This window comes from Leptosomus discolor, chromosome 10 (genome assembly GCF_034619465.1).
Source record: "Leptosomus discolor isolate bLepDis1 chromosome 10, bLepDis1.hap2, whole genome shotgun sequence".
Taxonomy (NCBI): Eukaryota; Metazoa; Chordata; class Aves; order Leptosomiformes; family Leptosomidae; genus Leptosomus; species Leptosomus discolor.
The window spans coordinates 5,135,053-5,143,707 of record NC_141400.1 but is presented as its reverse complement, the minus strand read 5'-3'; the positions used below and the strand labels follow the sequence as shown (position 1 = coordinate 5,143,707).

The 8,655-nt window shown below is 48.6% G+C and overlaps 1 non-coding gene across 1 annotated transcript; it reads right to left on the bottom strand.

Annotated features, from left to right (window-relative positions):
• Nucleotides 1-358: 358 nt before the first annotated feature.
• Nucleotides 359-430, bottom strand: TRNAD-GUC (transfer RNA aspartic acid (anticodon GUC)). Its single transcript has one exon. It is a non-coding gene; the product is annotated as a tRNA-Asp (tRNA).
• Nucleotides 431-8,655: the final 8,225 nt, after the last annotated feature.

The following is an 8,655-nucleotide window of genomic DNA, read 5'->3' as shown; positions in this document are numbered from 1 at the left end:
CCGCCCAGCACCGGGGCGGCGCAGGCCCCCGCTCCCCCGGCGCTCGCTGTGGGCCGCAGGCGCGGGGAGGCCGCGGGCGGGCGGCGCGTACGGCTGCTCCGGCCCTCGGGCGCCCCGCGCCGCCTCTCGCTGCTCGCAGGCAGGCAGCACCGCTCCCACCGCTGCCCAGCTCTCCGCTTTCTCGCGCACCGGATCCGCTACCGGACGGACGGACAAATAAACCACCCCCCCTGCAGAGCGGCAGGAGCCCCGGTGCCAGCCGCGGGGCGGCGCGACCGGGCAGGAAAAGGCGGCGGCGTCTCCCCGTCGGGGAATCGAACCCCTGGCGGCGCGGCCGGGCAGAAAAAGGCGGCGGTGCCTCCCCGTCGGGGAATCGAACCCCGGTCTCCCGCGTGACAGGCGGGGATACTCACCACTATACTAACGAGGAGCGGCGGCGGGTCTCCCAGCGCCCGGCCAAGCGAGCCCGCAGCGCCCCGCCCGGCGCCCGCCCGCCCGCCCCTGCCCCGTTAACGCCGCCCCCCCGCGGGGGCCGCCCGGTTTCCCCGCTGTCCCCCTGCTGCTCGTTGCTCGGCTGTAACGATGCGAGCCCGGCAGCGCAGAGGGGCCGCTCGACATCCCGCGGTAGCGGCTCCTCGCCCTGCCTCGGCCGCTCGGAGGTGGCAAGCTCGGCTCGCCCCCGCCCGGCCCGGGGCTTACGCCGCCTGTGCTGCTTCAGCTGTCAGCGCTCCCCGCGAAGCCCCCGGTGGCGGGGCCAAGCTCGGGCTTCAAAGTTTGCTTCACGAGCGTACACACGCACGCCTACACACGCGTGACGTCTCTATAGGCCGTACCCTTTAGGGAACACGTAAGCTCAGCTTCAACCCTTGCGGCAGCAGCCTTAAGTCCGGAATCACCGCGCTGTTGGCATCAAAGCAAGTCAGGAGGGTGCATTTACGTGTGTTAAGAGCAAGATGCTGCGTCGCGTGCACTTCCAGCGGCATGTCAGAGCCTAAGACCCATCTCCAACAGCAAAAAGTAAAAAAAAAAATTAATTTTTTTTAGTGAAGATTCGATAACTTTTCTCTGCCCATCCAAACTGCTGCCAATTCTGGAAAACTAGGAAATACACACTGAGAATGCAGGGAAAACTCCACAGAAGAGACTTCACTTCCAGATTTCACAAGAGCCAAAGAACTTAAAGGAAAACACAGAATCATGGATCGTTCAGTTTGGAAAAGACCTGTAAGGTCATCAAGTCCAACCGTAAACCTAACACTGCCAAGTCCACCAGTAAACCACGTTTAACCGTATCTACATGGTACGAAAATACATGGGGTGAGCATCTAGTGTCACTGCCATGGGCTAAGGCAAGAGGGGACTCCCACCCGCCCTGATCAATCACATCCAGCTGTAGGTAGGGGAAATCACCACACTGAAGCAGCACCTATTGAGCCATAGGTGGGAAATGAGCCTTTTTAGTGTGTAAGCCAAGATTAATTTTGGGTTTGTTAGCTGAGACAGAGGAAATGGACACAGAGCTGAAGCACAACCACAGCTAGTGAATTGTCATCAAACAGCCTAAAATTAATACTGCATTAATTTCCCAGGCTAGGACATGCTGTGGAGTGTTTTGTAACCGTATCTGTGTGCTAAGGGACCCTCCCGCACTCTGCAATGTTTGCCTAAAGCTCCTCTCAGTCTGGCAGCAGAGCTGTTTGCATTGGCAACTCTCTGCCCCCCTTCCCTGTGCCAGGTCCCAGTACAAGGACAATACATTCACAGTGATAGCTGGAACTGATTTTTTAAAACCGTCCCATAGCAGAACTTAATATCTATTTGTCTGGAGGTTTTTTTTTTTTACTCCATCCTTCTCCATGTCATCAGTTTTCCTGTGGTAGCAGAATCAAACCCTAATCCTCAAAGGACATGAGAACTGCAGGACTGAAGTGTTTTCTTGTCTCATGTGGGCCTCAGTTTGAGCTGACAAACAAATACCCATGAAATGTCAGAGACAGCTGAGGTGTTAACCCAGAGGTAGTAATGGATTAACTGAGAAAAGCTGGAACAGCTACGGCCTCCAGCTGTCAGCTCTACACATCATGCAAATGATGGCTAAAGAGGCTGGTAAGCTTCTGAACTGATCCTATTTATAACTCCATAAGCAAAAGTTCTCACACTAGTGAAATTCATCACCTTCCCTGGTAGATCAGAAACTCATGGTAAGCCTCAGCCTAGTGCAGGACCTCTGGCCAAAATGCCCTGCCTGCGAGCAATCCACACCAACACCTGCGAGAATAAACTGGGAAGGGCGGGTCAGTAATTGTGGTGGGTTGACCCTGGCCAAAATGCCAGGTGCCCACCAAAGCCACTCTATCACTCCCTCTCCTTAACTGGACAGGGGAGAGAGAGGAAAAAAAAAACCCACAACAGGCTTGTGGGGTTGAGATAAGGACAGGGAGATCACTCAGCATTTACCGTCACAGGCAAAACAGACTTGATTAAAGGAAAATGTAATTTATTACCAATTAACTCCGAGAGGAGTAATGAGAAATAAAACCAAATCTTAAGACACCTTCCCCCACCCCTCCCTCCTTTCCCAGGCTTAACTTTGATCCCGTTTTCTCTCCCTCCTCCCCCCCCAGCAGCACAGGGGAAAACAGGGAATGGGGGTTGGGGTCAGTTCATCACACTGTTGTTTTCTGCCGCTTCTTCCTCCTCAGGGGGAGGACTCCTCACACGTTTCCCCTGCTCCAATGTGGGGTCTCCCTCACGGGAGAAAGTCCTCCATGACTTCTCCAGCCTGAGTCTCCCCACGGGTTCAGTTCTTCATGAACTGCTCCAACGTGGGTCTCCTCCATGGGGTGCCGTCCTTCAGGAACCGACTGCTCCAGCGTGAGCCCCCTCACGGGGTCACCAGCAGCAAACCTGCTCCAGCGTGGGCTTCTCTCTCTCCATGGGCCACAGGTCCTGCCAGGAGCCTGCTCCGGTGCAGGCTTCCCATGGGGTCACAGCTTCCTTCAGGGATCCACCTACTCCGGCGTGGGGGCCCTCCACGGGGTGTAGGCAGTCATCTGCTCCACCGCCCAGGGGCTGCAGGGGGACAGCCTGCCTCACCGTGGTCTTCACCACAAGCCGCAGGGGAATCGCTGCTCCGGCGCCTGGAGCGTCTCCTGCCCCTCCTTCTGCACTGACCTGGGTGACTGAGGGATGTTTCTCTCCCATATTCTCACTCCTCTCACTCGCTGCAATTCCTGCTGCACAACAACGTTTTCACTCTCTTACATACGTGATCACAGAGGTGAAAAACGCTGTCACTGATGGGCTCGGCCTTGGCCAGCGGCAGGTCCATCTTAAATCCGGCTGGCATGGGCTATATCTGACATGGGGAAACTTCTAGCAACTTCATACAGAAGCCACCCCTGTAACCCCCCCGCTACCAAAACCTTGCCCCACAGACCCATTACAGTAATGTAAAGCAGACTGGTTTCCAGAGGATGGTGAATGGTGCCTGTCTTAAAAACTGGCTGCCATTAAATACCCCAAATGGAAAGATGCAGATCAATTGCCGTTTTAAAATAAATTTAATGGCCAGAAAAGAGATCAGGTTATTAGATGTTGAACACTTGCAATTCCCCTGGTACCAACTTACAAAGTACAGAGTCTTACTGACCCTGGGGGTTTTTTGTTTGTTTGGGTTATGGATTTTTCCTCCCTTACCCTTTCCAGTAAGAACAAGCGTGCTCTACTCTTGGTGTATCTGTGCACACATCTAGCTCAAGAATGTGCCTTTCACGAAAGGCAAATCCTTTACTAAAGTCTCTGCTTAACCAGGGGACAAGTGACTTAACAGCAACATACTTGGTGGGAAGAAGGAAAAGAGGCATTCATGAGCAGGTTTGTGTTGTCTAGCACTAACCTTGTCACAAGTCCCAAAGCTGGCTTCAAAACAGCAATTCAAGCGTTCCCCATACCCTGTGTGCAGCTCTCCAATGGTGACCTGAAAAGTCTTTCTTAAGAAGTAATGCCTTTTCCTCCTAGTTTCAAATTACTGATATAAATTCTTGTACTTCCTACATGTTCCCTGGGAAATCTTATTGTCTGCTATCAAATGACATCAATAACTCTCCAGACATAGCAAACCAGCAGAAGCCTGTGACAAAACAAATACAGAAACAAATTATGTCAGAGACAACTTGATTATTTCAATACCTGGACACACCTGGGTTGTAAAAGACTCACAACCTTTTATACAATCAATACAGCCCCTTCAGAAAAGTGAGGAGAACACTGTATTACTCACAGATGGCAGGCTGATCTCCAAGCTAATAAGCAGCCACAAACCTGTAGATCTTGGTTAAGATTTTAAATTCTTCCACTGTAGTGTTCCTGAAGTGAAACATAACTCCATGGAAATTAAATACTGAACTGGGCAAAGCCTCCCAACTTCGCCCTAGAAGAGGTTACACTTCTTCAGTGTATCCATCAGCCTGAAATGCTGAAAAAAAACATCCTGTCTAGTAAGGAAGACTACAGACAGGGAGGTGATAGGATTGCTAGGGATTGTCCTGGAAAGAGGTATATTTATCCAAAATGAGAAAACGCAGAATGTTCTGGTTCCTATTGTTCTGAGGAGACTGTGAGGGACACGTGGCCTCTGGCAGGACTTTGCCAGGGAATTCAAGTGAAGTGATAAGCTATAATAAATTGATCACAGCAGAAAAGTGATAAGGGGCTATAAATTCAAAAGAAAGTCAAATGCTACAGATGACATCATTCCAGAGTTAACAGCTAGCACTGCTTCCAGGTCAATGACACTGACTTAGAGTACTTTTTAAAAGCAGCAAACTTAATTTGCTGCAGGCAGTTCCTCTGGTGACACCTCCCTCCCCTACACCTCTAATGCCACCGACTGGGGTATTAGCTTTTCGCATTTACTGTGTAAAGCACCTCTCTTGCATTCCCTTGCTAGCAACACCTGCTCCCTTGCTGCTACCAGGCTAGCATTCCTCTGCTGCCACCAGTCTCTGATAACCAGTCTCCGGCCAAAACTCAGGGCCATTCTCCTTGATACCATTCACCCTGATATACTGGTCTCCTTCAACAGAACCACTGCATTTCATTTCTTAAGCCCCGTGATCCCCAGTAACAAGAGACACAGAAAAGGCTAGAGTAGTCAGTACCTTCTTTGCCTCAGGTTCTTACTTCCAAAGTTTGCCTTCAGGAGCAGAAGCGGTGGGAGCAAGACATTCCCCACTGGAGAGGAAAACAGTTGAGGAGCCCTGGAGCTGGCCGGGCACACGCGGTGCCGTGGGACCAGACAGGCTCTGTCTGAGCGCGGGGATGGAGCTGACCACTGGCAGGTCACGGCTGCCAAGGAGGGCCCCTGATGGCAGAAGAAAGGCAAATGTTGCACCCATCCTCAGGAAGGGTACTACAGGCTGGTCAGCTCCACCCCAGTGCCCGGGAAGGCTTATGGAGCAAGTCTTACTGGAAGCCGCATCCAGGCATGTGAAGGACAAGGCAGCGATTAGGAACAGCAGGGCTCTACCAAGGGCAAATTGCGCCTGACCGACCCGATGGCTTTCTATGATGACTGGCTGCGTAGCTGACAGAGGAGCGTTGGATGTCGTTTATCCCGACTTTAGCAAGGCCTTTGACATCATCTCTCATAGTTAACTTAGAGGCAAATTGGTGAAATACAGAGTGAATAGATGGAAAACTGGCTGAACAACCAGACTCAAAGGGCTACGACAAGCAGTACAGAAGCTACTCAAAATTTAATTTGCAAGTAATTTCTTAGGTGCTTACTCTGCCTTAAAACCACCGCTGCAGGCCTTTTACCTTTCAGGACTTGCCAAGTCTGGAGTTCAGCAATGAATCTTCGCTCTGTATTTCTTCCCCCTCAGTTGATGGAATGTATTTCATTATCTGCCTGAAATACGCTGTCGTTTCGGATCGCTCTTCCTTCTGGGTTTCATCATGCAAAAATCTGCTAGAACACTTCCTCTAGTTATTGCTCAATGCGTAAGCTGTCTTAGGGCAAAGAAATTACATGTAAATCTCCTTTATAATTACGTACAGAAAAACAATGCAGAATGCTGCAATAAACCCTGGCCAAAAGCTTCTCTCAGTCAACACTGCGCAGCCAGAATCTAAGGGTTGAGAGGATAAAGTGTTCATACACCATGGGGGTATCTGTCCCCACGTTAAAAATTTGCCAAGTTGCTCATCAACTCAAAACACGTTTCCAAGACCTGAAGCACTCTCAGTGGACACATTTCCTTTCTGTATAGCATAGCTTTACATCCTTCCCCAGAAAGGCATCTTCAGGAACAGAACAGCTTTGTTTCGTCCTCGGAAGAGAAATTTTACCTACAGAAAGCTGTTACTGCTTCTTCTGTAACTGCTTACGACCCTGCCATCACAGAGCTACTCTCATCGTATCCCTTCCTGCACCCAGCCGCCAGGGCCCAGCCAGCCACAGGGTTACTTCAGCCTCCTGGAGGCAATTTGCCCCGCGACACTGTAAGGTTACAGAGCAGCCACCACCGCCAAATTAACTCTCTCAACTACATACTTAAGAGGTTGCATAAAAATTCTCTCCCCCATCCTGCCTGCGGACACAGAGCAACACAGATTGCTCCGTAGCCCTAACGATGCACCTTCCCAGGGCAGAGATGCTCGTGGTGCAGCAGGCGCCATGCGGGGTCCCCAGGGAGGGGTGTGCTCCGTCTGCCTCCTCCAGACTGGAAACAGGAGAATGTGGTCAACCACGCTGGTACCTCCCACGCGCTGCGCACAAGGCGACTGCTACTACTTTTTCGTGCTGTAGCCTGAAACGGCATGAAGTGGATACACTTATTGAACACCAGTTGACAGACATGCCTTTAGAGCAGGGGGGTTTCACTCTGGGACAAAAGGCAAACTTCATTTTCAACCTACAGTTCTCAAAGGAGGGAATATACAAGGATTATTAGAGGTTTGCATTTCTGAGTCCAATAAACATTTAACTACAGCTGGCTGCATAGTCTTACAGTATGAGGAAGTCGCTTGCTTCATACAAACTTTTTATTTTTAAAATCAGATAAGACAACAGAAAGAAGCTCACACAGCTTACCCCATCCCCAGAGCTTGCACCCAGGCTGCACCAGGAAGCAGTTAAGGACCCCAGCTGAAATGCAAACCAGCTTCCACAAAAGGCTACTACAGTTCATTCAAACAAAGAAGAGATATTTCTGCATTAAAAGAAACGGCAAACCAATCAACACCCCATAAGCCTGTAAATGAACTTGTATTTCTTACAAGCTCATTTTCCCTAGGTAAAACGAAATCACTGTGGTGCAGAGCTCCTCTGCCAGACTCGATGGAGATAACACGGAATGGAATGTTAAGGGGTTATTTTTTGGCAGTTTGAAGCAAAAATTTGTAGTTCAGATGGCTAAAATATTTGTACAGCGAACCCTGAAGAGGAGTCTACACAGCAAGCTTGTCACAAGATGCATTGCCAGCATGTTGTTGTGGCACAGACTTCATTCCTGACAACTTCTTGCCCGTTAGGCATCCAGTCAGAACAACTTCAGGACGATGTAATTTGGCTTTTCCAAAACGTAAGCAAGGAACAATTCCAACAGAGGAGTAATTGCAGTTTATATATAACATGCAGTTTATACATGAAGTCTTTTATTCAACAGGAAAATACCAGTCACCTGTGTGCATGAATGGGCAGGTGCTCTCAAGTTAATTTGGAAGGCAAAAGCTTAGTGCAGCTTCACAGCATGATTTCTACTTCAAGACTGCAAAACTAATGCTCTTTAGAACATCAGATGTTTTTAAAAACAGGACCTGAAGCTAAGAACTGTCAAGTATAGACTTCATTAAAGGAGAGGAAGAAAAGAGCATGAAAACCCTACCAGACATGTTTCCTTAGTATAAAACGTTACGCAACAACCCCCAGTATCAAGTATCAGAGCAATTTATGATGCTAAAGGAAAAATACACACCCAGAAATCCCTCCCCCAAAACCCACAAATGTAGGCAAACAGTGAACAATCTCAAATTATTTATTAGGAAAAGACAAAGTACTGTTTCAACATTCATACAGAACAAATGGTAATAAAACAAGGAAAATAAACTGTAAAAAGTAGGCCCATCACAGAGGAGCTGGGTTATGACAAAGCAAGTGAAATCCAAACTTCATTCATGCAAGCAAGCAATAAAGAATTATTTACAGTTTTGATGGGATGAATTATAGCATTGGCCATATTTGCGCCCCAATCAAATTACTCGGTGACATTTTAAAGGGATCTAATCTGTACATTCAATAATGAGAATCTATAAAAAGAAAAATAATTTAAACAATTTACAAGAGCTGTATTACAGATGGCATAAAGGTATCATTTACAAGAGCTGTATTAACAGGTGATGCAAAGGTATTAATCGGTAATTCACCAATAAAAATTTGTAGCAGATATTTTTACATCACATCTTCAGTGTCTGAACAGTAAACAAGAAAGTGGAGACATAACATGAGTGCAATGTAATAGAATAAGGCAACTTAACCAAATGGCTCTTCGGAGAACTTCCATCCACAAGGGTTTACAATTTATAGGTTTGCCTGTCCGTTTTGCTAACTAACTAAAACAAATATTTGAAGGTAGCAATTGCTGATTAGAA